Below are 9,884 nucleotides of genomic sequence, written 5' to 3' on the forward strand. Positions count from 1 at the left end.
TTTTTTATGAACTTATATTATGGTTACAGGAAAACAAATGTGGTGTTTTTTCATTATACTTTTGAAGAGGGTATTATAATTTTAGGCATACGTTTGCAACGCGGTAAAGGAGACACCTACGCCCCGATAAAGTATGTATATTCTTGATCAGCATCACCATCCGAGTCGGTCTAAGGATTTACTTCTGTCAGTCTGTAATTTTTACGAGGGTTAAATAACAAAATAAATAGGAACCTCCAAAAAGTTTTAGTGCACTAAAAAATAAATAGTCGTTTCTTCGCTTTGCTTAAACATCCATTTGTTACGACAATATTTATAAACAGGAAAATAAGCTAGATTCGGCGTGACATACGCGTTTTGATCAATTTAGACGGTGATGCCGATCAAAAATATATAATAGAGGGTTTAATAATTTTAGTCAGAAGCTTGTAACAAATTTCTTTTTTTATCTTCGCTCGCTACGTAAACGTGCGGCTAGCTCAGTTGAGTTTATGTGTACGTCCCACCAAATTTATTGTTGCGTGACCCCGAAACCAAAGAAGAACGCAGAAGTTAGGTTAGATTTTGGAATATATATGACGGGTTTATTATCCCTTGGTTTTATAATTGGATATTCGATTTCTGGCTCTGCTCGCTGACGACTCGATCTCCCTCGTTGACGCCGGTAATGGCTCCCGCGTCGACTCCTGCGGCGGCACGCCTGTCCTGTGTCCTCTGCCTTGCCGAGTCTTTTGGGCACCGGTCGCGTATTAGGCTCGCGACGAGTCTCTCACAACTTGGAGGATGTTAAGCAGAAAATCTTACTTGCAGGGCTAAGCAGCGTTGCCTGCAGTCAACACTTTTCGCTCCACCCTGAAGTTCGGTCGGGATTTCGTCGGCCTCGGCCTCGGCAGGTCCTCACTCTCGTGTGGACCGACTCCGGGCACCTTTCGCACAACTCCCTCGGATTTCCGTCGGCTGGCCCTCAGCAGGTCCTCAATCTTTCATGTGAACCGACGCTGAGTACCTCTCGCACAACATCCACTGGATCTTCGTCGGCTGGCCCTCAGCAGGTCCTCAATCTTTCATGTGAACCGACGCTGAGTACCTCTCGCACAACATCCACTTGCTCAGACTCCACCAATATCGTCGTTCTCGAGACTCGTAGACGCACCCTCGTAGACGTGACCGTCGTTGGGCTTCTCGACTCGGCGATCTTAACTCCGGATTTAATGGGACTTGGTATTTTCCTTGGGTTTCACCCGCGTTGGTACGATCTCGTTGCACGACTTTCACTTGACTGTCTTGGTGGGTCTTGGACACGACCGTCCTCCGAGGCGGTTCCTTTCTAGCTCCCCGCGTTGCGCTTGCTCCGTACTTTTATATCCTCTGCGGGTTCCGTTATCCTCTCCAGACAGCTCACGTGATCGGGTCCAAAGTGCATCGAGGTCCCGTTAATTCACTGTGTCTCCTCTTTGTGCGGGTCCAAAGTCCGCAGACTCACCGTTATATGGGCCCAAAGTCCGCGGATTCACCGTTCGACCTCGATGCCCTTGCCGACTGGAGTCCAAGGTCCTGAGCGGTACCGATATTTCCCTTGTTGGTACCCGCTCTTCCACATGCAGCTCCTCCCGCTGTTGCTATGCAGCTCCCCTACACTTAAAATTGTGAGGAGTTTTACTACTCCTTACAAGCTTGCAACGCTGAAAAGGAGACACATAAAATATATAATCTTGATCAGCATGAAGATCTGAATCGAACTAGACGTGAACGCCTGTCCGTTTTCCTGTTTCTATGTAAACCAATCAATCAGATTTAAATCTATCTTGCTGTAACTTTATCAAAAGTTGTGAGGTTATTGCGACTATACTTGGTAGTTGCCATAGGGAAGATAAAGAAAATGACGGATTTTGACGGAAAAGATGGATGATTAATGATCTTCCATTTTGCATTCCCGCGAACTTAAATGTTATATGTACACGGATGATGTAAAACTGTGTCTGCAATATAATGAATACTCCCGTCATTTAAATCTTAAAGCAAAAAAACCTAAGACATTTTCAAAGCTTGTGTCACGACGACTAACTAAATTTAAACAGCTCCAAGTGCAAGCTGATGACGTTTGGTCGGGTTAATCCGCATAGTGTAAGTGCGAATACCTTGGAAAGAATAACGCTTTTGACGATCTTGGCGTCCTCTTGGTCCCTAAACTTAAATTTTCACTTCATATTTCGAACATGGTTAATAACGCTAGGGGAATGCTTGGATTTATTAAACGATGGACGAAGAATTTTGAGGATCCTTACGTTACCAAGACTTTATTCATATCCAGCCAATCTTTGAGTATGGGGCACCCGTTTGGAGTCCTCAATACGGAGTACAGAGTACGATCAGCGTATGGAATTGGTCCAAAAAAGATTTTTAATTTTTTCCCCACGCCGCCTAAACCTATTCCTACCCTCCAATTCTAATAGATAGCTTATTAACTAGCCCTCCCTTACTAATCGTAGAACGATGCTTGGTACTGCGTTTAATAATAATCTTATACGTGGTGAAAATGACAGTCCTTACTTGTTGAGCAGACTAAATTTCTTGGTTCCAAGTAGATTAACCGTAAATTATGTTCCTTTAGTTTTAAATCATTGTAGTTCTAATTAAAACTTATAACTTTGTTCTGACTAAAATAGACCTTTTCCTATAGTATCTACTACTGACTCTCTGCAGCTCTTAAAGCAATTATTACTAACATATTTCAAATTTGTAGAGTAGTTTCCTGGCTGGAATATGTCTCAGTCCGGCCAGGTTCTTTTACAGAAAATTTGTAAGTTTGGGGGACTATGGAAATTTGAGTAGAGGGTGGGCCGACTGAGGTGAAAGTTGTCGGGCTCACGGTAGTGTGGGTCGCAAAGAGGTGGGAAAAGATAGGAAAACAACTGAGGCTGGTCGCCGGTAGCAATTGTCGGGGAAAACGGATGTCGGCCGAGGCTTCTCGCGCTGGCGGCTGGATGCTATACGCAGTGCGCCGGGCTACGGTCACCGGGGTGCACGCGGGGAAGGGGGTGCGATACGCTCTCGGACACAGAGGCTGGACGCCTGGCTGCGATCACCGAAAGCGGCACACGCGCGGGAGCAGAGGCAGTGCGCCTGGCTGCGGTCACCGGGGTGCACGCCGGGGAAAGGTGGCACATAAGCGGGAGCAGAGGATGTACGCCTGGCTGCGGTCACCGGGATCCACGTGGGGAGAGAAGTGGCACTCACGCGGGAACAGAGGCTGTACGCCTGGCTGCGATCACTTGGGTCCACTTTTGGGAGGGATGCAGGCGGCATCCTGAAATAAAGAACGGCTGCTGACTCAAACTACTGGGCACGCGGGAAATTTAATACACAGTCAAAGTTTTTAAATTTCATGTAAAATTTTATTCAATGGTAAATCAATGAGTCTCTTCCTATACCGCACTCCTTAAATTTAGAACTATTCACTCAGGCAGACTTAGCAAATTCCTCGTAGGGGTGCAAGCTCGTGGCGTAGGGGCGTGGCTTGATCCTCTTGCTGCTGGGGCGGGGCCTCGGTCGCCGTGTTTCAAAAATGCCTTGGTCAAGTGGTACGTCACGGAATAGGAAAATGACCGGACGGGGCCGGCGATGCAATGCTGCGGTTGCGGCGTAGTCGTCGTAATCGGAAGCGCAGGTGGCGTAGGTTTTCACTATCTCGAGAATTTCCGGGGGCTATGTTTTCACTTTCGCGAGACTTAAGACGGGCCTGCCACGTGGTATTCGAACGCGCACTTGAGCGCAGAGCCGCGACGAACGGGTGCCAAAGTGTATTCAAATCTAAGCCTCGGAGACAAGTGATCACTCTCTGATCAGCCAGCTCATGTCATGCCCAAAAAGTTCTTTCGCTGCTTTCCTTCTTCTCTGCCGCCGTCCTTTGCTCGCATGATCGGGACCTGCGCTTACATAGCTTAAGTGCGTCGTAGATGGCTTTTCGGGATTCTGCGCCCGATCTGCCGCCCTCTGCTTAGACGATCGGCGCCTGCGCTTGCATATGCAAATGACGTCGTAGACGGCTTAAGTATGCTCCCTCTCGCTCTGTCGCCTTCGCAGGTCAGGTTCGTGGGACATACGCAATATCGATTTTAGCGGGTACTGCTCCCTCTCGTCGCTGCCTCTCCTTCGGCTTTCTCTCCCTCTCGATTTCTATGTAGATATACTTAGGATTTTGTCTTTCTCTGGGTCTCCATGTAGTTATGCTCTCCCCGCCTCTCGCTGCTTAGAGATGGGACTTATCTTCATACTTCTATTTATTTATTTATTGTATTAATAAAAATTTGAGGGGAACTTCATGATTTTCAACTATGGAAAACTTTAAATTATAAAAAAATTGTACAGCCAATTCGGGCCGTTACAAATTAGGTCGTAAAAGTAAATCTAAAAATTTTTTTTAAATGATCAAGCCACGATTATCAGCAGCGATCGAAAGAGGTGGAGGACTCTCCCCGAGGCAGTATGGTTTCAGACCAGGCAGATCAACCATAGGAGCAATCCACGAAGTAGTTAATCAAGCGCTCAGCAGCCAACAAGGCAACCACTTCTCAAGACTAGTAGTACTACTAGCAACTCTGGACGTTAAAAACGCATTCAAAAGCGTTAAATGGGACAACATAATTGAAGCTCTGCAAAGACGATTCCAAATCCCAGGTTACCTGATGCGGATAATACAGAACTACTTTGACAACCGACGACTATTGTATCAAACAAAAGAAGGAGAAAAATTAATGCAGATAACTTCAGGAGCTGCACAAGGATCTATACTTGGACCGGATCTATGGAACATCAGCTACGACGAAATTTTCCACCTAGACATGCCTGAGAACACGACCATCGTGGGGTACGCAGACGACATAATCGCAGTCATTACAGCTCGAAATACCGAGTACGCACAACGCAAACTGACGCAGGTAATGACACGTGTAAAAAGCTGGCTAAACTCACAAGATCTGAAACTGGCGGACGAAAAAAACCGAGCTACTGTTAGCTACCAGAAAAATAATCCCTCTAGAAATAGACATGAGAGTAGGGGAAAACTTAATAAGGACGGAGAAGGTTAAAAAGTACCTAGGAGTCAGATTGGACTCAAAATTGACATTCAGTGCACACATACAAGAGACAAGGAAGCGACCGACCGAGACTAAAAAGGCGCTAAGGAGACTAATGGCAAGATGGAAACTCGTGATGGAGATAAACCATGCAATCATGCTGTATGGGAGTGAGGTCTGGGCAAGAACCCTTGAGACAGCCTGCAGGCAAAACCTCTACTGGAGGTGCAAAGAACCATGGCTCTTCGAATCGCGAGCGCGTATCGAACGGTATCTGGCGCTGCTGCACTAGTTATCGCAGGCGCGATACCAATCGACCTACTTGCTAAAGCGCGAAAACGGATCTATGAGAGGCGACAGACAGGAGAGACGACGAGAGCGTTAATCGAGCGCACCAGAGAAGAAACCCTCCAATAATGGCAGGAAAGATGGGCAGTTGAAGAACGAGGAAGATGGACAGCTAGGCTGCTACCAAACCTGGTAGCATGGTCTACAAGGAAACACGGAGACGTGGATTACTACGTTACCCAGATGCTGACTGGCCATGGCTATTTTGCCGCCTTTCTATACTCGATAGGGAAAAGCAATGACGCCAGATGTATATATGGAGATGCGGAGATCGACAGTGCTGAACACACCATCTTCCAATGTGAAAAGTTCGGACCGGCGCGCATTTGCCTGGAAGAAGTTGTTGGGACAATAAGCCCGGAAAACATCATCACGAAGATGATAGACAGCAAATTAGAGTGAAAATTATTGCGTTCGTTGAGAACATCCTCAGGGCGAAGAAAGAAGATTAGAGCGCATATCGATTAACTGGCGCCACCTTGAAGTAATGCGAAAGCTTTTCCGAGGTGGAAACACGGCCAACGACGAGGGGGGAGTGTAGTGGGTGCAAACCCCACGTAACTCGCTTTGCGTCGGCAAACTGGAGATGCAGTAGGCATTCCCCCTCCTCAACAAAAAAAAAAAAACAAAAACAAAATTATTTTTATTATTAATGTTATCATTATTAATATTGAGTTTTATAGTAAGAACTGTTTTTGTATATTTTCCATGTTTTAGTTAGTTAACTAAAACTTTTATTTTTAGTTTTTTTTTAATTTATTTTTTTTTCTGCAGACATACTACCCAGACTATACATACTATCCAGCAAAACAAGGTTTAAACTTTTTTCCGGAATTTGTCGTTATTTATCCGTACTTTAATCGTGACGGCAAAAGATTTGCCGCTCAATCATTTTTTTAACCTATATACAATTTTTTTAACCTAAAACAATCTCCTATGGTTTAACATTTTTAGCTTTTTTTTTGCGTCAATTAAACGTATATTATTTGAAAAAGAAACATATGTGCAGCTCAGTTATTACATATTATATTTTATTTTGAATAAAACTTATTAAATGTACTGTGAGGAGTTGAATTACTCCCCACATATAGTATTGAGTTGGCTGAAGGAATAGCAGGACTGCGATGGACCTTGGACCCAGTCACGCGATATAATCAAAGGAGTAACGGGATCGCAGTGGACCTTGGACCCGGTCACGCGATCCAGCCAGAGAAATAACGGGATCGCGGTGCACCTTGAATCCGGTCACGCGATCGAACCAAAGAAAAGTAACGGGTCGGCGTTGGACCTTGAACCCGGATAAAAAGGAGAGGCCGAGGATTAACGGGACCAGGAGCCCTATATAAGCGGGGCCCACAGGAGGTCGCGGTTGCCAAGGGCATACGCCTGGAGAACACGGCGCCTGTTCACCTTAGTCCGAAAACGGTGACGCTTCCCATAGCCCAACTCCCCTCGAGAAATACCCGACAGGAACGGCGACAATCGAGCGGGACCACTAGAGAGGCGGACACACCGGAGGAGGCGCCGCGAGAATCGTACCGAAACTAGCATTACATTAGATATTCGGATTCCGAGATCGAATAGATAATTTTGAAGTTGAGAAACGAAGTTGTCTTCTATTCACTGATTGGGCAATCACAACATATAAATTTGGTGGGACGAACGCCCAACAACTACTGAGCTAGCCGCACATTTCCGTAGCGAGCACAAAATATAAACAAATCAGTTCGTTACAGTACTGCAAAGTTAGTGCCAGTTTACCCACTATTGTTTTATATTTTCAACTTGTACAGAAAATTATCATTTGTAAATTATTATGTTGCAGTTGGAGTCGATTCCAGGAGGACGCTATCTTTACTTTAGAACAGTAGCGATGGTTAGGGCAGCGCCCCCTTTTGGGCCATGGGCAAGTTTCTACTTACATTGGTATCTAATATGTAGAATATTCCTGATTGGGATTTCTCTTAGATGGCCTTGGGGATGTCCGTTGACCCATCTTCGAGAGAGCCTGGGAAAGATGGTAGGGAACATGGCGTGATAATACGGATCACCGACAAAAAGTAGAAATTTTGTGAAATTTGTGAACAAGTGAGTTAGTTTTTTTTTGTGATAAATTTAGAAATGTAAAATGTTTATTTTTGGTTTAGGGAAACCGGGGTTCCACGATAAAGGGCCCCGAGAGTTTTCTTGAGGAATTCATATTTTTTCGTTGAAGACGATATAACCTTTTTTGAAGATTGCCATATTCTGGAGAAGCCACATTTTTTTGAGCATCACGTTTAATTTTTGGAAAAACACAAATATATTTTTCTGGAGGAAACCCACATTTTTTGAGGAACCAAAAATTTATTTTCGGAAGAACCCATAACCTCTTTGGAAGACATCCTCGTTTTTTTTTTTGAAGAAACACACCTTCCTTTTGAGGTCACACAGTTATTGCTGGAGAAGAACCAAGATTATTTGGAAGACACATTTCCTTTCAGAGGAGGCCGATATTTTTTGGATACATTTGTTTCTGGAGGAGACCGACTTCCGTTTCTTTTGGGAGTACAAATACATTTTTGTTGGAGTTCAAACAAATTTATTTTATTTTGGAAGACCAAACATTTCGTTTTGGATGCAGTACAAGTATTGACGGAGAAATTATAACTGAATCACGCAGGAATCGAAGTGCCGGTGAGTTCGTTCCTAGTCGGAGTGACTACAACTGTGTTCCTCAACAACGAATTCCTCCGAGAGCTGCTGATGCCGCCAAATTGGCCAGCCAGTCCTCTTAACCTCTCGGTTCATCGTTGCGGTCCCTTGGTAGGCTGCGTCTGCGTATGAAGTCCTATAACTAGAATCGAACTAGTAAAATGTTTAATTAATAAGTAGTTTCCTTACCATCTTGTGCAATTTAATTACGCCTTGTCCCAAGTTTCGCTTTTGACCGACGTTTTTCGGGAACCAAATAGGTCGCTGAAATAGGTTAAAGGATTGTGCGTTATATAGTGATATCACTTACCGTTCGGCGTCCCTTCTTTTCCTGTGGAGCTCCTCAGGATTAGGTGACCCTAATTTTAAGCCGGGTAAACGAAAAGAATTCTGCCGATATAAGGGTGGCAGAACATTTCCGGTCCTTTTCTTAAAAATTAGCTTTGACCGCTAAATTTTAAGACGGCGGTCGATTGACGATCCAGCGGTCTGCGTGTGATTAAATTTTTGTTTAGATAAATATTAGTAACAATGTCAATGATACTCACCTGAGTAATTAAAACCAGTTTATAATGATGATGAATTGCTAGACCTTTTTCTATGGGGGAGATGGAGTTAAGTTAGTCGCCTGGAGTGACTTGTTGACCCATTATGGGGGATGCAGGGATAATACTTACCAGGCATCCTAGGTTGGGTGGGTACGCAGTGGCCAAGAACACCGATGGCCACCAAAGATCCAAATTTCCGTCGCCTTGTATTTCAATGTTTACGTTTTTTGGTTTGTTTACATTTTTGTTAGTGATCGCAAAGAGTTTAGTGTTGTGAGACGACCGTAATCGATGTTTGTATCTTATGTTGTCGGACTGCGGGCATTGGGGAGAACTTGGCCCAAATGAGATCGCTGAGCTAGCGGCGCTGCCCACCCAAGAAAGCAGTTCGTAACAATTAGACAACACAAAAATTTCAGTTTTTTGTTTTACTATCTCACATGTTCTACTTTAGTTAAACTCAATTTCGGAAAAATCTAATTTGCCGTTTCCAAAATGTTTTCTGCCGGAAAATTACCGTTAAGAAAAGTATGAGCAAGAAAACAAGTTAGATTTTAAAAGTTCTTACCGAATATTCTTAGCCTAATGCACCTAATAACCTAGATATATCTGATAGTGGATGTGTTTTGTAAGCATCGGAGTTTCACATTTCTTTAAAATGCCAACAGTTTCACACGGATGAACAATAGGAAAAGGGTATTATTGAGGTGAGTGCTCGTTCATAGAAATAGGATCTTATACCCCCGGTACACTAACAACGAGAGTCCTAGAATGGATGCCGTTATTAATTCAATTTACTCCCTTTACCATAAGGAGCAAATACATTTTTGTTGTTCATTTAATGTTTGCCATGTTTGTAATAGGTTTTTAAAATAAAACAAATTAATTTTCAACCAAAACAAAAAATTTTATGTTTTTATTTCAATAACATGGGTTTTTTAATTAATTAATTTTTAATTAATTAAATAAATAATTAAATAATGCGCATTTACTCAATTTTAGCAAATTTACGCATTCAGTTTTACTTGGAAAAAACAAAAAAACTCTATGTGGAAATCCACTGGTTTTTGCCCTAAAAATGATATATCCCCTTACCTACGCCTGCTAAAAGAAGTAAGTTTTCATCTATTCCTATCCCTACGCCTGCTAAAAGAAGCAGGATTATGAGTACTCTAAAAACCTCCTTTCCCGCTGGGTATCTATGAGGTCGTCACATACA

The 9,884-nt window shown here is 43.6% G+C and overlaps 1 long non-coding RNA gene across 3 annotated transcripts; it reads right to left on the reverse strand.

The window, feature by feature from the left end:
• Positions 1-7,688: 7,688 nt before the first annotated feature.
• LOC108096985 lies at positions 7,689-9,294 on the reverse strand. Of its 3 annotated transcripts, none has more exons than XR_001771749.2 (6): positions 9,234-9,294; positions 8,795-9,167; positions 8,666-8,715; positions 8,428-8,606; positions 8,307-8,345; positions 7,689-8,259 (listed from the first exon to the last, which is right to left on the reverse strand). It is a non-coding gene; the product is annotated as an uncharacterized LOC108096985 (long non-coding RNA). The 3 variants fall into 3 exon arrangements; XR_001771748.2 differs by having other exon boundaries at positions 7,690-8,259; positions 8,307-8,381; XR_001771747.2 differs by having other exon boundaries at positions 7,694-8,259; positions 8,307-8,606.
• Positions 9,295-9,884: the final 590 nt, after the last annotated feature.

This window comes from Drosophila ficusphila, unplaced genomic scaffold, assembly GCF_018152265.1.
Source record: "Drosophila ficusphila isolate 14025-0441.05 unplaced genomic scaffold, ASM1815226v1 contig_2, whole genome shotgun sequence".
Taxonomy (NCBI): domain Eukaryota; kingdom Metazoa; phylum Arthropoda; class Insecta; order Diptera; family Drosophilidae; genus Drosophila; species Drosophila ficusphila.